Source organism: Salvelinus sp. IW2-2015, unplaced genomic scaffold (assembly GCF_002910315.2).
Source record: "Salvelinus sp. IW2-2015 unplaced genomic scaffold, ASM291031v2 Un_scaffold1545, whole genome shotgun sequence".
NCBI classification, from domain to species: Eukaryota; Metazoa; Chordata; class Actinopteri; order Salmoniformes; family Salmonidae; genus Salvelinus; species Salvelinus sp. IW2-2015.
In genome coordinates, this window is record NW_019942977.1 from 102,207 (window position 1) to 117,234 (window position 15,028).

At 41.3% G+C, this 15,028-nt stretch overlaps 1 protein-coding gene across 1 annotated transcript in view; it reads right to left on the reverse strand.

Annotated features, from left to right (window-relative positions):
* The window catches only part of LOC112071197 (phospholipid-transporting ATPase IC-like), a 42,888-nt gene extending 30,295 nt beyond the window's left edge, over positions 1–12,593 (reverse strand). The window contains exon 1 of the mRNA XM_070439300.1: positions 12,318–12,593. The gene's annotated coding sequence lies outside the window, so the exon portion shown is untranslated. The remainder of the gene's footprint in view (positions 1–12,317) is intronic.
* Positions 12,594–15,028: the final 2,435 nt, after the last annotated feature.

Below are 15,028 nucleotides of genomic sequence, written 5' to 3' on the forward strand. Positions count from 1 at the left end.
AATCAGATGTGCAGTGTTAAGGCAAAAACTAAAATGTGCACCACTTTGTGACCAGGAAACACTGCTCTGAGCTAGACTACTACAGAACCACTGACCAGGAAACACTGCTATCTGAGCTAGACTACTACAGAACCAATGACCAGGAAACACTGCTCTGAGCTAGACTACTACAGAACCAATGACCCAGAAACACTGCTCTGAGCTAGACTACTACAGAACCAATGACCAGGAAACACTGCTCTGAGCTAGACTACTACAGAACCAATGACCCGGAAACACTGCTCTCTGAGCTAGACTACTACAGAACCAATGACCCGGAAACACTGCTCTCTGAGCTAGACTACTACAGAACCAATGACCCGGAAACACTGCTCTGAGCTAGACTACTACAGAACCAATGACCCGGAAACACTGCTCGGAGCTAGGCTACTACAGAACCACTGCTCTGAGCTAGGCTACTACAGAACCAATGACCCGGAAACACTGCTATCTGAGCTAGACTACTACAGAACCACTGCTCTGAGCTAGACTACTACAGAACCAATGACCCGGAAACACTGCTATCTGAGCTAGGCTACTACAGAACCACTGACCAGGAAACACTGCTCTGAGCTAGGCTAATACAGAACCAATGCATGCATGGGTGTGGTGCTATGTCTACAATGGTTCAAGCCCAGGACAACACAACAATGGGTATGGAACTGAACTGGCAGCTGGAAGGCTCCCATGTACCATCTCCTGCCATTGTGCTCTTGAGTAAGGCACTGGGCTAGACTACTAGACCAGATCCCTCACAATGGCTCTCCACCCAGGGGTTGCTGCACTGCAAGGTGTTGGGAGAAGCAGGAAAACACATTTCTGTTCTAACCAAATGGACAATAAAAGTATCTGAATGTCTCCATGTTCTTGTCACAAGATGACTCTCCACTTCTCTACAACCACGCCCCTTGCCTCCATTTCACCACTGTACACATATGGCTTGTATTGTTCTACACTGCCATTACTGTACGCCTACTATTTCATTGTGCCATGTAAACTATCCTGTATCTTCAGAACAAATGAACTGAGGTCATTTATTACGATGTCTACTTGAAATCTTTTTAGTGAATGACTTGTTTATTGCGAAAGGTTATGATATTGGGAAAGACTAATATATCGTGTTATAACATGTTCACTTGGCCAACAAATGAGAGAGCTGAAATGATACCTTTAAAACTTGAGATGGGTTTAAATGGAATATTAACTGAAATCTGGACACTGACTGGCCTACAACATGTCACGTATAGTCGAATATTAAAATACAACTATTGCAGAAATAAGTAGTCCTTGAAGTACAATGATACACAAAATGTTATTGATGTCTCTGGAAAAAAGGAGTGGAACAATAACGGTAAGATTTATTTATTTCAGTATCTGAAAAATATGCATCAAGGTTGATGTGAATTATTAATCACAAACATGATTTTAGTTTTCACTGCTTTTTAAAATCAGATGGATTTTTTTGCAAGGGGATAATATTTAGGATGCACAGTTTAGAGGAGGAGAAACATTGAAAGAAAAATCTTTACACATGTCAGCTAGATGATTGACTAGTTCCTTCTATCATTTAAGATATTTGTTTTGGTGAGTACCTATTTATTTTGGTGAGTACCTATTTATTTTGGTGAGACCCTATTTGTTTTGGTGAGTACCTATTTGTTGTTTTGCGTGCAGTACCTATTTGTTTGTTTTGGTGAGTACCTATTGTTTTGGTGAGTACCTATTTGTTTTGGTGAGTACCTATTTGTTTTGGTATGATGTACCTATTTTTTGGTGAGTACCTATGTTTGTGGAGTACCTATTTGTTGAGTACCTATTGTTTTGGTGAGACCTATTTGTTTTGGTGAGACCTATTTGTTTTGGTGATACCTATTTTTTTGGTGGAACCTATTTGTTTTGGTGAGTACCTATTTGTTTGTTTGGTGAGTACCTATTTGTTTGTTTTGGTGAGTACCTATTTGTTTTGGTGATACCTATTGTTTGGTGAGTACCTATTTTTTTGGTGAGTAACCTATTTTGTTTTGGTGAGTACCTATTTGTTTTGGTGGAGTACCTATTTTTTTGCGCTGAGTACCTATTTGTTTTGGTGAGTACCTATTTGTTTTGGTGAGACCCTATTTGTTTTGGTGAGTACCTATTTGTTTTGGTGAGTACCTATTTATTTTTATAAACTGGGTGGTTCGAGCTATAAATGCTGATTGCCTGACAGTCATAGTATATCAGACCGTATACCACGGGTATGACAAAACATTTGTTTTTACTGCTCTAATTATGTTGGTAAACTGTTTATAATAGCAATAAGGCACCTACGGGGGTTTGTGGTATATGGCCAATATACCACGGCTAAGGAATGTATCCAGGCACTCCACACTGTGTCGTGCTTTAGAACAGCCCTTACACATGGTTTATTGGCCATATACCACACCCCCTCGTTCCTTAAATATATAATGTATTAGCCTTTATCATTTATTTGTCTTCTAGGGCAACAATTTATGACTGAAGAGAAGCTGCAAGCCTAGGCCTATTTGACCAGATAAGCACATTTCTGAAATTATAAGCAGATAAATATACAAATTTGTCCCACCGTCTCTGCCTGTCATACAAGGAGGCTACAGTGTCTGCTGCACATCTCCACCCGTCCGGCCAGTTGCTTCTCGCCACTATCCAGGCCAAGTACCCCACCTCCTCTGAAGTGTCTGGCTGTGTAGCTCTGCGTCAGACTTCTCCATACACCGACTAGGCCACGTCGCCCTGCTTTTCCATCTTTACAAGCAGACTTAGTTGACTTTTCTGCTTGTGGACGTACAACTTGACATGTTGAGTTGTCTGGCGCAGCTAGCTAGCCGGATATAGAACGGTGGCGTGCGTTCTAAATGAGTTTATTGTTTACGTTCCACAAAAGGTCTATAGGTGCATCTGTGATGGCCAATACAGCACAGCTTGGACCGCTACTCGTCCAATCAGCATCCAGGATCCATAGTCAGTTCTTAAAATGTCCTGTTATATTATAACTAGTCTTCTGTTAGCTCTTAATGTTCTGTTATATTATAACTAGTCTTCTGTTAGTCCTTAAATGATCAAAATGTCTGTAACTACTCAGTGTTCGCTTGTAAGCTTCTTGGCACCAAGATCTTTTAGCCTCTAGACAAGGAGTTAATGATTGATGAGTGTTTTGGGCCCTTTAGTAATTACCAAAAGCCATTAAATAGGCTAACCCCACACTAAGGCTGTGTACTAGATCAGATCAAAGACAAAAAAAAATGTAAAACATGTGAGACAATTATTTGCAGCTCTCTCGAATTGTAAAAAATATATATAAAACAAATAAACGTACATTTTTTCCACGAACCCATTAGAAAAACATTCACTACACAGATCTGCTCAAAATCCGCTAACTTGATGATCAGAATCATCACAAACTGGTCCAATTTTGACTACGAGGATAATTCACCTCACCAGATAAAGACTATGACCATCCTGTGATTTGAGAGAGAACAAGTTCCTGAATAGAAAAACAACCCAGAATGCTTGTGGAGAGGAGCCATTTTTTTTTTTTTTTTTTACTGACTTGCCTAGTTAAATAAATGTAAGAACAAATTCTTATTTTCATTGAGCAACGTATCCTAGGCCTTGTAACGTGGCTGATGTAGTGTAGGCGAACAACTGTATTAGGGGTGTGTCCATCACATTATAACACATGACAAATGTAAGGTGACATCCAAGTGTTTAACTTGGTGAATTGACTGTGTGTACAGTAGTGTGATAACATCATGAGCATTGTGATCCAGTTTGTTTGCCCCAGACTTTAAATGTCAATATGCATACCTTTGACAAGCAAATATATGCAGTGCAGGACTTAACATTTGTCAGAAGAGGCAATTGCCTCAGGCCTCAAATCAAAAGGCCTCATGTAAATGGGCATAATATAGATTTTTTATTTATTTTAAATAGTAGTAAATCAGCTCGAGGGCCCCATCCTTTCTACGCTCAAAATGGAGACAATCAAGATCGAGGAAGGCAATTCTTCTTCTAGACCCACTGACACAAACTCCCTGATTAATGACTTGGAATGGACTATTTTCTAATTTTTAGTTTTCTTTAACCTTTATTTAACTATGGGATGGTTTCCTGGACACAGATTAAACCTAGTCTTGGATTAAAAAGGCATGTTCAAATGAAGATCTTCCATTGAAAATCGCTTTTTAGTCCAGGACTATTTATCTGTATCAGGGAAACAGTCCCCAGATTAACATGAAATGTGGATGGAATCCATCCCAGCAAACAGAGTTGCAGTCACTGTCCTCCTCTGAAAATGGCACTCCAGTCTCCTTTAACACCCGATTTACTTAACAAAAGGCACATCTCAACAGAAGGGCTTTCAATAGGGCTTTCCTCTTTTGTCCTCTATTGTTCCTCAAGCAAAAGGGGTTCGGCCAACGACATGACAAATTCCCATCTGACCAATTCCCTACTCCTGAAAGTTTTTGCAGTTGTGTCTAAATTAAAACACTATTTTGCTCAAAACATAATTTTCTTTAGTCTTCGGTGGGCGTACATTACTGTATTTATACTTGGGATATCACCTATCAACAGAAAAATCCCTGGGGGTTGTATTTAGACGTTGCAGGGTCTGGAGGCCTCAAAAGTCGACCAACAGGTTTTAGTGTCTAAAGGTCACATACACACATGGTTAGCAGATGTTAATGTGAGTGTAGCGAAATGCTTGTGCTTCTAGTTCCGACAATGCAGTAATATCTAACAGGTTTTCATTTTATTTCACCTTTATTTAACCAGGTAGGCCAGTTGAGAACAAGTTCTCATTTACAACTGCGACCTGGCCAAGATAAAGCAAAGCAGTGCGACACAAACAACAACACAGAGTTACACATGGAATAAACAAACGTACAGTCAATAACACAATAGAAAAATCTATATACAGTGTGTGCAAATGAGGTAAGATTAGGGAGGTAAGGCAATAAATAGGCCATAGTGGCGAAATAATTACAATTTAGCAATGAACACTGGAGTGATAGATGTGCAGAAGATGAATGTGCAAGTAGAGATACTGGGGTGCAAAGAAGAAAAAAAAATAACAATATGGAGATGAGGTAGTTGGGTGGACTATTTACAGATGGGCTGTGTACAGGTGCAGTGATCGGTAAGCTGCTCTGACAGCTGGTGCTTAAAGTTAGTGAGGGAGATATGGGTCTCTAGCTTCAGTGATTTTTGCAATTCGTTCCGTTAGTAGGTTAGCTGACAAAACAATGTGCACTCTTCAATGGGGAATAAGTCTGAGACTTGTGATTCTGGACTAGGGGTCGACCGATTAATCGGAATGGCCGATTAATTAGGGCCGATTTCAAGTGTTCATAACAATCGGTAATCGGCATTTTTGGCCGCCGATTACATTGCATTCCACGAGGAGACTGCGTGGCAGGCTGACCACCTGTTACACGAGTGCAGCAAGGAGCCAAGGTAAGTTGCTATCTAGCATTAAACTTATAAGAAACAATCAATCTTAACATAATCACTAGTTAACTACACATGGTTGATGATATTACTAGTTTAACTAGCTTGACCTGCGTTGCAAATAATCAATGTGATGCCTGTTAATTTATCATCGAATCACAGCCTACTTCGCCAAACGGGTGATGATTTATTATTTATTCATTCGCGAAAAATGCACTGTCGTTGCACCAATGTACCTAACCATCAATGCCTTTCTTAAAATCAATTCACAAGTATATTTTTTTAAACCTGCATATTTAATGAAAAAAAAAATCATGTTAGCAGGCAATATTAAGTAGGGAAGTTGTGTCACTTCTCTTGCGTTCTGTGCAAGCAGAGTCAGGGTATATGCAGCAGTTTGGGCCGCCTGGCTCGTTGAACTGGGTGAAGACCATTTCTTCCTAATAAAGACCGTAATTAATTTGCCAGATTTTTACAAAATTATGACATAACATTGAAGGTTGTGCAATGTAACAGCAATATTTAGACTTAGGGTTGCCACCCGTTCAACGAAATACGGAACAGTTCCGTATTTCACTGAAAGAATAAACGTTTTGTTCTCTAAATGATAGTTTCCGGACAAAATGCAGATAGCCCGGTTAGCCAATGTGCGGGAGCAGTGGTTGGTCGAGCCAATTGAGGTAGTATGTACATGAATGTATAGTTTAAAGTGACTTTGCAAATATTATATGATAAACAGAGAGTAGCAGCAGCGTAAAAAGAGGGGTTGCAAATAGCCCAGGTAACCATTTGGTTACCTGTTCAGGAGTCTTATGGCTTGGGGGTAAAAACTGTTGAGAAGCCTTTTTGTCCTAGACTTTGCACTCCGGTACCGCTTGCCATGCGGTAGTAGAGAGAACAGTCTATGACTGGGGTGGCTGGGGTCTTTGACAATTTTTAGGACCTTCCTCTGACACCGCCTGGTGTAGAGGTCCTGGATTGGAGGCAGCTTAGCCCCAGTGATGTACTAGGCCGTACGCACTACCCTCTGTAGTGCCTTGCAGTCAGAGGCCGAACAATTGCCGTACCAGGCAGTGATGCAACAGGTCAGGATGCTCTCGATGTTGCAGCTGTAGAACCTTTTGAGGATCTCAGGACCCATGCCAAATCTTTTTAGTTTCCTGAGGAGGAATAGGCTTTGTCGTGCCCTCTTCACGACTGTTATGGTGTGCTTGGACCATTCTAGTTTGTTGATGATGTGGACACCAAGGAATTTGAAGCTCTCAACCTGCTCCACTACAGCCCCGTCGATGAGAATGGGGGCGTGCTCGGTCCTCCTTTTCCTGTAGTCCACAATCATCTACTTAGTCTTGGTTAAGTTGAGGGATAGGTTGTTATTCTGGCACCACCAATCATGTCCAATCAATAGAATTTACCACCGGTGGACTCCAGTCAAGTTGTAGAAACATTTCAAGGATGATCAATGGAAACAGGAAGCACCTGAGCGACATTTAGAGTCTCATAGCAAAGGGTCTGAATACTTGTCAATAAAGTATCTGTTTTTTTATAAATTTGCAAACATTTCCAAAAACTGTTTTCGCTTTGTCATTACGGGGTATTGTGTTTAGATTGTGGAGGAAATTGTTTTATTTTATCCATTTTAGAATAAGGCTGTAACGTAACTAAATGTGGAAAAAGTCAAGGGGTCTGAATACATTCCAAAGGCACTGTATTGTAGAGACAAGTGCTCATTATGCAAATGTGTTGATGTTTTCAATAAAACATTGGAGACAAAATATAGTTTACATGTTGTCAACAAGCTAGGCCAACCACAGTCTGTTCTGGCCCATAGTTGGGCACGAGTCGGTGTTGTTGCTAAACAACCAACCCATCGATAGCAACAACACGGAAGAGGGGAAACAGAGACAACAGCCATTCAGAACACCTTTCAAAAGGAACCAAACACACCACCTGCCTGCCTCGCTGCCTGGCTTGTAACCTGAGACAAGGAATTCACTAAGGCTTTCCACCCCAATCTCAATATTTATTACAGCCTGACCGTCCTTCTCCTCACGACCAATGCTTCCCTGAGGTGAAGAGGGGTGTGGTGAGGCCGGGGGAGATCACAAAATCAGCTGTTAACTAAGCTGACCCTAATAACACACTGCTCTCTACCTACCAACTGACCCCAAATTCACTTTAACTAGGCTGACCCTAATAACACACTGCTCCACTACCTACCAACATGACCCAAATCAGCTGTTAACTAGGCTGACCCTAAACACACTGCTCTCTACCTACCAACTGACCCCAAATCAGCTGTTAACTAGGCTGACCCTAATAACACACGCTCCTCTACCTACCAACTGACCCCAAATCAGCTGTTAACTAGGCTGACCAATAACACACTGCTCTCTACCTACCAAACTGACCCCAAATCAGCTGTTAACTAGGCTGACCCTAATAACACACTGCTCCTACCTACCAACTGACCCCAAATCAGCTGTTAACTAGACTGACCCTAATAACACACTGCTCTCTACCTACCAACTGACCCAAATCAGCTGTTACCAGGCTACCCTAATAAGAACACACTGCTCTCTACCTACCAACTGACCCCAATCAGCTGTTAACCAGCTGACCCTAATAAGAAACACACTGCTCTCTACCTACCAACTGACCCCAAATCAGCACATCCACTGCTGGGAGATTCACAGCAGGCTCCCCATCAGGTTAATATTATTAACTACTGTAACAGTTAATGACTGTCTGGCTCAACAGGGGGGTGGGGGGGAGGGGGGGGGGAATCAGATCATATATATTTGAGAAGCATACGGAAGAGTGACTTGAACGAGCACGTGTGCCACCTTGGATATTCTAATGGAAATTCCAAAACAAGAGGATGCAAATGATAGATGAGCCATGTTTACAGTTTGATGCAAAGTCATACAAGGTCCATCTAGCATATGATCATATAACTACAAAAAGAAAACTACCTGACATCCACCTGACTTTGCGGTGGCTAATTGGGATCACAATAAAATACTACTACTACCCACACTACGACAATAGAAAGTAACTTGGGATCAGTCTGACAGCTGCAGTACACACCAGGATATCAAAGGCGGCAATAAGGAAAACAGAGTGACTGAGGAAGAGACGAACTCACAACATTTGCCTTTCAAGTCAGGGATTCAAAAGTCACCCTTTCAAGGAACATTTATTTCCATAAGGAGCAGCTCCTACACGTCACTGCCTGAGGACTGAGAGGCATCTACAATGGTGGTTGAGGACACTCAATTTACATAGTTTAGAATACTTCATATCCCAAATGGAACCCTATTCCCTATATAGTGCACTACTGTTGACCAGAGCCCTATTCCCTATATAGTGCACTACTTTTGACCAGAGCCCTATTCCCTATATAGTGCACTACTTTTGACCAGAGCCCTATTCCCTATATAGTGCACTACTTTTGACCAGAGCTCTATTCCCTATATAGTGCACTACTTTTGACCAGAGCCCTATAAAAATCAATAACAGTAAGAGTATAGAAGAGGAAGAAGAAGTAAGTACACTGACATCAGACGACAAGAGTGACACGGTGAAACAAGAGGGAAGGTTATAAGGTTGCTGTTAACACAGAGTTACACCTAAATACACATCTCTGTCACCTCGTCTTCATCAGGGTTTCGACCAGTGAGTGTGTTTTAAACAGGTCTGCTCCTATTCCCGTCAACCGCGTAAACCCTACATCCTGCTTGGGGAAGCCACGGCCGGGGCGGCATTCACAAAGTCAACCAACCCACGTGGAACGCAATCAGGAAGTGCATCGACTCTCAGGCAGCAAATTATACTGTCAGCGTTCGAACGGGTCAATCCATCACATGTAACATCATCCCCGTTTATCAGAGGAACACTAATCCGTGTTGAAATAATCCGTATCTCCACCCGGCACAGCCAGAAGAGGACTGGCCACCCCTCATAGCCTGGTTCCTCTCTAGGTTTCTTCCTAGGTTTTGGCCTTTCTAGGGAGTTTTTCCTAGCCACCGTGCTTCTACACCTGCATTGCTTGCTGTTTGGGGTTTTAGGCTGGGTTTCTGTACAGCACTTCGAGATATTAGCTGATGTACGAAGGGCTATATAAAATAAACTTGATTTGATTTGAACATAGACCTACGGGGTGGTGATGCCTGAAACTGGACCGTGAGTCACAGGGGAACAAGGTGGAGACTGACACATTACATCAGGGTTCCCCAATAAACAGCCCAAATTATTTTATTTGCACACACCCCCCTCAAGCTCTGAGGCACAAAAAAAAATTAGAATAATAATTTTGGATATCTGTTCCCAAATATTTCCACGCATAATTACAGGCATATGTGATCGTATCCCAATGTAAAAAAAGGTTTTAAATGATTCCGTCAAAAACTATATCGGTTTGGGATTCTTGCAGTCAATTTGCAGTGTACAAGTGATTTATAACTATGTAAAGCCCCCCGACCATCCTATCAAATGATTTATAACTATGTAAAGCCCCCCGACCAGCCGATCAAGTGATTTATAACTATGTAAAGCCCTCCGACCAGCCGATCAAGTGATTTATAACTATGTAAAGCCCTCCGACCAGCCGATCAAGGACAAAAATACAAAATAAATCGGCCCACGGCTGAATGGAACTGGGGACCGCTGAGCTACACAGCGTCTCCAGCCTTGTTCACACTGGCAGTTTGAAGTGACTCAAATTATATTTTTTTGCATTTCAGATTCAAATCTGTTCTTTTTCCTGCAGTCTGGCTATGCAGCTTGTGTCTCAAATCTGATTTATTTGCCCTCGTGTATATATTTGGCCAAGTTTTACTTGCTATCTACTATGTTGACAGTTTGACAATAACATGTGGTAGCTAACGAGTTGTTAGTTGTTTACAAATAAATTAGTAAATGTCCTAGCTAAACAGCTACCTAGCTAGCTAGTTGACTGACGTGACTAGCCAAAATGGACTTGTTTTGAAAGTTGAATCATCTTATCCGTTGAGGCTTTAAAAGTGTTATTACACTTAAGCAATAAGGCACGAGGGGGTGTGGTATATGGCCAATATACCATGGCTAAGGGCTGTTCTTAAGCACGACACAGTACGGAGTGCCTGGATACAGCTCTTAGCCGTGGTATATTGGCCATATACCACAAACCCCAGAGGTGCGTTATACATATTATAAACTGGTTGGTTACCAACATAATTAGAACAGTAAAAATACATGTTTTGTCATACCCGTTGTATACAGTCTGAGACACCACAGCTTTCAGCCAATCAGCATTAGGGTTCGAACCACCCAGTTTATGGTATGATTTAGAACATTCAGATCAACTGGGAAACGTCCGTGACATCATTGTTGTCACCTTTAATTCTGAGTGATAGAAAGCACGAGAACCACCAATCAGCCTATACCACAGTGGTGTGTCAATGTTATATTATGTACCGTTTAGACTTTATTTTTGTGTGTTTGGACCCCAGGAAGAGTAGCTTCTGCCTTGGCAGCAGCTAATTGGGATCCCTTATAAAAATACAAAATACACAACCGTCGTTACTATGACAACTAACGTAGCCATGTCGGGAAAATGACTGATGTCTGGACACACACAAATCTGATTGTCACTTGCTGTTTGGACAGTCTGTATTCAAAAACTGATTTGAGAAACATTTGAGCATTAAAGCTGCAATATGTCACTTTTTGTAGAACCTGACCAAACTCACATAGAAATGTGAGTTACAGATATGTCATTCTCATTTAAAGCCAGTCTAAGAATTGATAGAGCTGTTCTATGTGCTATATTTCTATTCTTCCCATTCTCAAGTTTTTGAGTCTAACTTTCAGTTTTGTACACTAGCTTCAAACAGCTAAAAACAAAAAAATAAATCGTTAAACGGTTATGTAAAAGATATTTCACAGCGGTTTAATTGGTACAATGATGCTCTACATTATATTTTCTTGTTTTTCGTCACAAACTGAAATTAGGCATACTATTCGAATTTTAGCAACCAGGAAATGACGGATGGATTTTTGCATAGTGCATCTTTAAGGCGTGCAGTGTGAACAAGGTTTAAGACTGCCTAAACTCAAGCATATTGATCAAGCCCACTCAGTCCTCCTGTGGAATGTGTGTGTGCTATCTCAGACGAAAAGAGTGAGAGCCTTCCCCTCCCAGAAGCAATAATAGATTGTGTTGGAGACACTATATAAATCTCCAGGAAGAGTCTATCAAGACTGCTACTACTAAGTTTCAATAGCACATTGAGGGAATTATAATGATTTGTTTTCAAACAATCAAAGTGTAAAATAAGTAAAAGTTCTATACAACTACACAGAAAAACATTTTAAAAAGTCTGGAATTCTTATACTGGTCTGTATTTCCAATTTGTGATAAACATGATTATATATATCAGATAGATTTAATTAGGGCTAAATTCAAACCTTGTTGTCTAAATTCAGCGTTATAGTGCGCTTCAAATGTAAAGGTAAACTAATTCCCGATTGAGCCGACACATGCAGTGTTTAATAACATGAACGCATTTTCCGCGAACATTGCTTTGAAGTTTCAATCACGCTTTAACGATTAAATTAAACGGCACAGATTGAATCAAGTGGTTAGATGAGTTAGATTAGATTTCGTGCAAAAACAATCCGACAATCGACATATGACGTGTTCAATTATAGATTGAGATTATGACAGCGGGGAGGAAAGGACAACGTGTGAACATTACTACGGTCTACTCTCTGTCTAAAATCCTTGAAAATTAATACATTTGGAGGCAGATAATAAAACTACTCACCAGTAGGCTATTCCTTGTATGTCTATAATTTCTCACCAGTTTGGTCTTGTAGTTTCTGGTTACTGTACCATGTTTGCTCTGTCCTCGCCACAAACAACAGTGTAGGCGAACGTTGGTTTCTGTTCACTCCTTTTACCTGCGTAATGGCTACCTAGTTTACCTGAAACTTGACAAACTGGTTTGACAAGATGTGTTTTGAATAAAACTCAAAAAAACGCCCGCGGTTTCATTAAAACAAACGACAATAACATATGTTTACGTCATCTCGCAACACGTTCGGGTGAAATTAAAATATATCCTACCCCACTAACCAGCCTGTTGATTGATACGCACGTGACTAAAAAGGTAAAGGTGTAATCCAATTCATAATCAAACGTAATAAATCAGTGGCATGAACTGCTTTATATTCATAAATAAAAGCTTACGTCAAGACAACTCAGAATTAAATGAGCTACATTAATGTATAAACAGTTTTATTGTAAAGTTGTCCTGTTATTTAAGAAAAAAAATGTAAATGTCATGATCTTACAGTTAATTTGCTATTAGGCAAATGTATCAGTATGTTTTTAAGAATACAGTCATCAAATTATCCTCCATTTATTTTATTTTAGCCTACATACAACCATCATTCCAACCGTTTGTAGTCGGCCTTTGTTTTTGCCCTAGCGCTACACTGCTGATTTAAATAACCAACACCTGGTGGCTCCAGAACCGAGTTTGGGAAACCCTGGTCTACCAGGCCTACGTTTACTCTCACTCCCTTCAGTTCAATTGTACTGTGAGGGATACTTATACTGATTAAATTAGGATTTTAGGGCAAGTGGCATTTCCTAACTTTTTCACGACGGATATCTGACATAATGGGCGGACTCGATTATGCTGGGCCGTGGGACACCGGTCTATGGCCCGCGAGGTGAACGGTGAAAATGGGTGAGCGTGCACTTCTCAAATCAAAGATTAATGTGCGCCGCACGGTCATGTTGTGAACATGAATATTGTGCCTCGTCCAAAAACATAAATATATTTTCCATAAAATAGACGTTTGAATTTTCTAATTGGTTTTCATTGGGAAGGCAATCACTTTTGCACGTGAAAACACAAAGTTCTACTCATTACTCCACATGCTTAATTACGTCACTTTAGTTTTGAGCCAACTTCGCTGTGAGTTTGAACGGGGTACTTGGCTCATGCCCGGGAGGTAGCCCGGTTCCAAAACGAATACAATACATTTTCACCCGGTGCAAACACGCCTTACCGGGCGCCCCTGCCAGATTAATAGAATCCCCTCAATGTAAAATAGTCCCTTGTGTTACATTCTTTTGTTATGCAGATACGCAGATCTCATTGGGCAAAATACCCGTCACTCCAATGACGTTTGCTATTTTCGACCAATGGTGTGGTCGGCCGCACCTGATGTGTTGGGTATCGGTGCGGAGAAGATGGCGGAAACGGAGGTTTGTTTGAAGTGAGAATGCGTGGGCTACCGTGACGGGAAAAGGAAACCACTAGACTCGTTTCAAGTCCGAGTGAGGGTTTTGGATCAATGTTACTTGGGAATCCGTTTAACGTCTCGAGGAAAATCTGGAATGCTTTGGAGGAAAGTGTGGAGTCGATGAGTCACAAGAAGTGGTCTTATTTATATTGTGTTGTGTGTCTGCGAGCTCTCGAGTGGCGCATCGGTCTTAGGCAATGCATCTCAGTGCTAGAGGCTTCACTACAGACCCTAGTTCGATTCCTGGCTGTATCACAACCGGCCGTGAGTGGGAGTCCCATAGGGCGGCGCACAATTGGCCCAGCGTCGTTAGCGTTTGACCCGGGTAGGCCGTTATTGTAAATAAGAATTTGTTCTTAACTTTGTTGCCTCGTAAAATAAAATAAAAAGCAGAAGAAGCGTGTTTTAAGACAAAAAGATATCGGAGTGGAATGTTTCCCGTATGGATTTTCGTAGCAGGGCGCCTATTTCTGGAGTGGCGCAAGGAATAAAGGCAGAGGATATTACAGGTCGACTGACCTGTATGGTGGATGGAGAAAATAATTTAACTTAATCCATACTACTGTTATTTGATTTAGTCTCTCCCTTCTCATGTAGGCCGTCGTTGTCAATAAGAAATTCTTAAGTGACTTGCGTAGTTAAAAAAAAAAAATCTTAAGTTAGAATTCATGAAACCCATGTAAGAGATTTTGAGCACAAGCCCCTTCAGTTTTTCATCAAATGTAAAATATGTGTTAATGTGTCAAGTGTGTGCAAAGGGAAGAGTGTCATATGCCAGATGACGTGAAACTGTGGAGGTGAATATGTGCCCGAATTCCTGGAGTGTCCTGTTAGGAGAATGAGGTGCCAAGGAGTGTCCAGGAAAATGAGGTGCCACGGGTAAGGAGTGTCCAGGAGAATGAGGTGCCAAGGGTAAGGAGTGTCCAGGAGAATGAGGTGCCAAGGGTAAGGGGTGTCCAGGAGAATGAGGTCCCAAGGGTAAGGAGTGTCCAGCCTGTCTCCTATCTGGAGGCGGTGAGAAAAGTGGAAGGAACAACTAAGACAGAATGGTGGTAGTAGTAGTAGTAGTAGAAGTAGTAGTAGTAGAAGAAGAAGAAGAGCCACCACGACGACCAGTGAAGGTTTCTCATCAACCGAGGGATAGTGAAATGTTACATGGACGTTCTATCATTCATTAATTGCAATGGTCATAAACTACAGTGCAAGCGGGGAAGAAGTC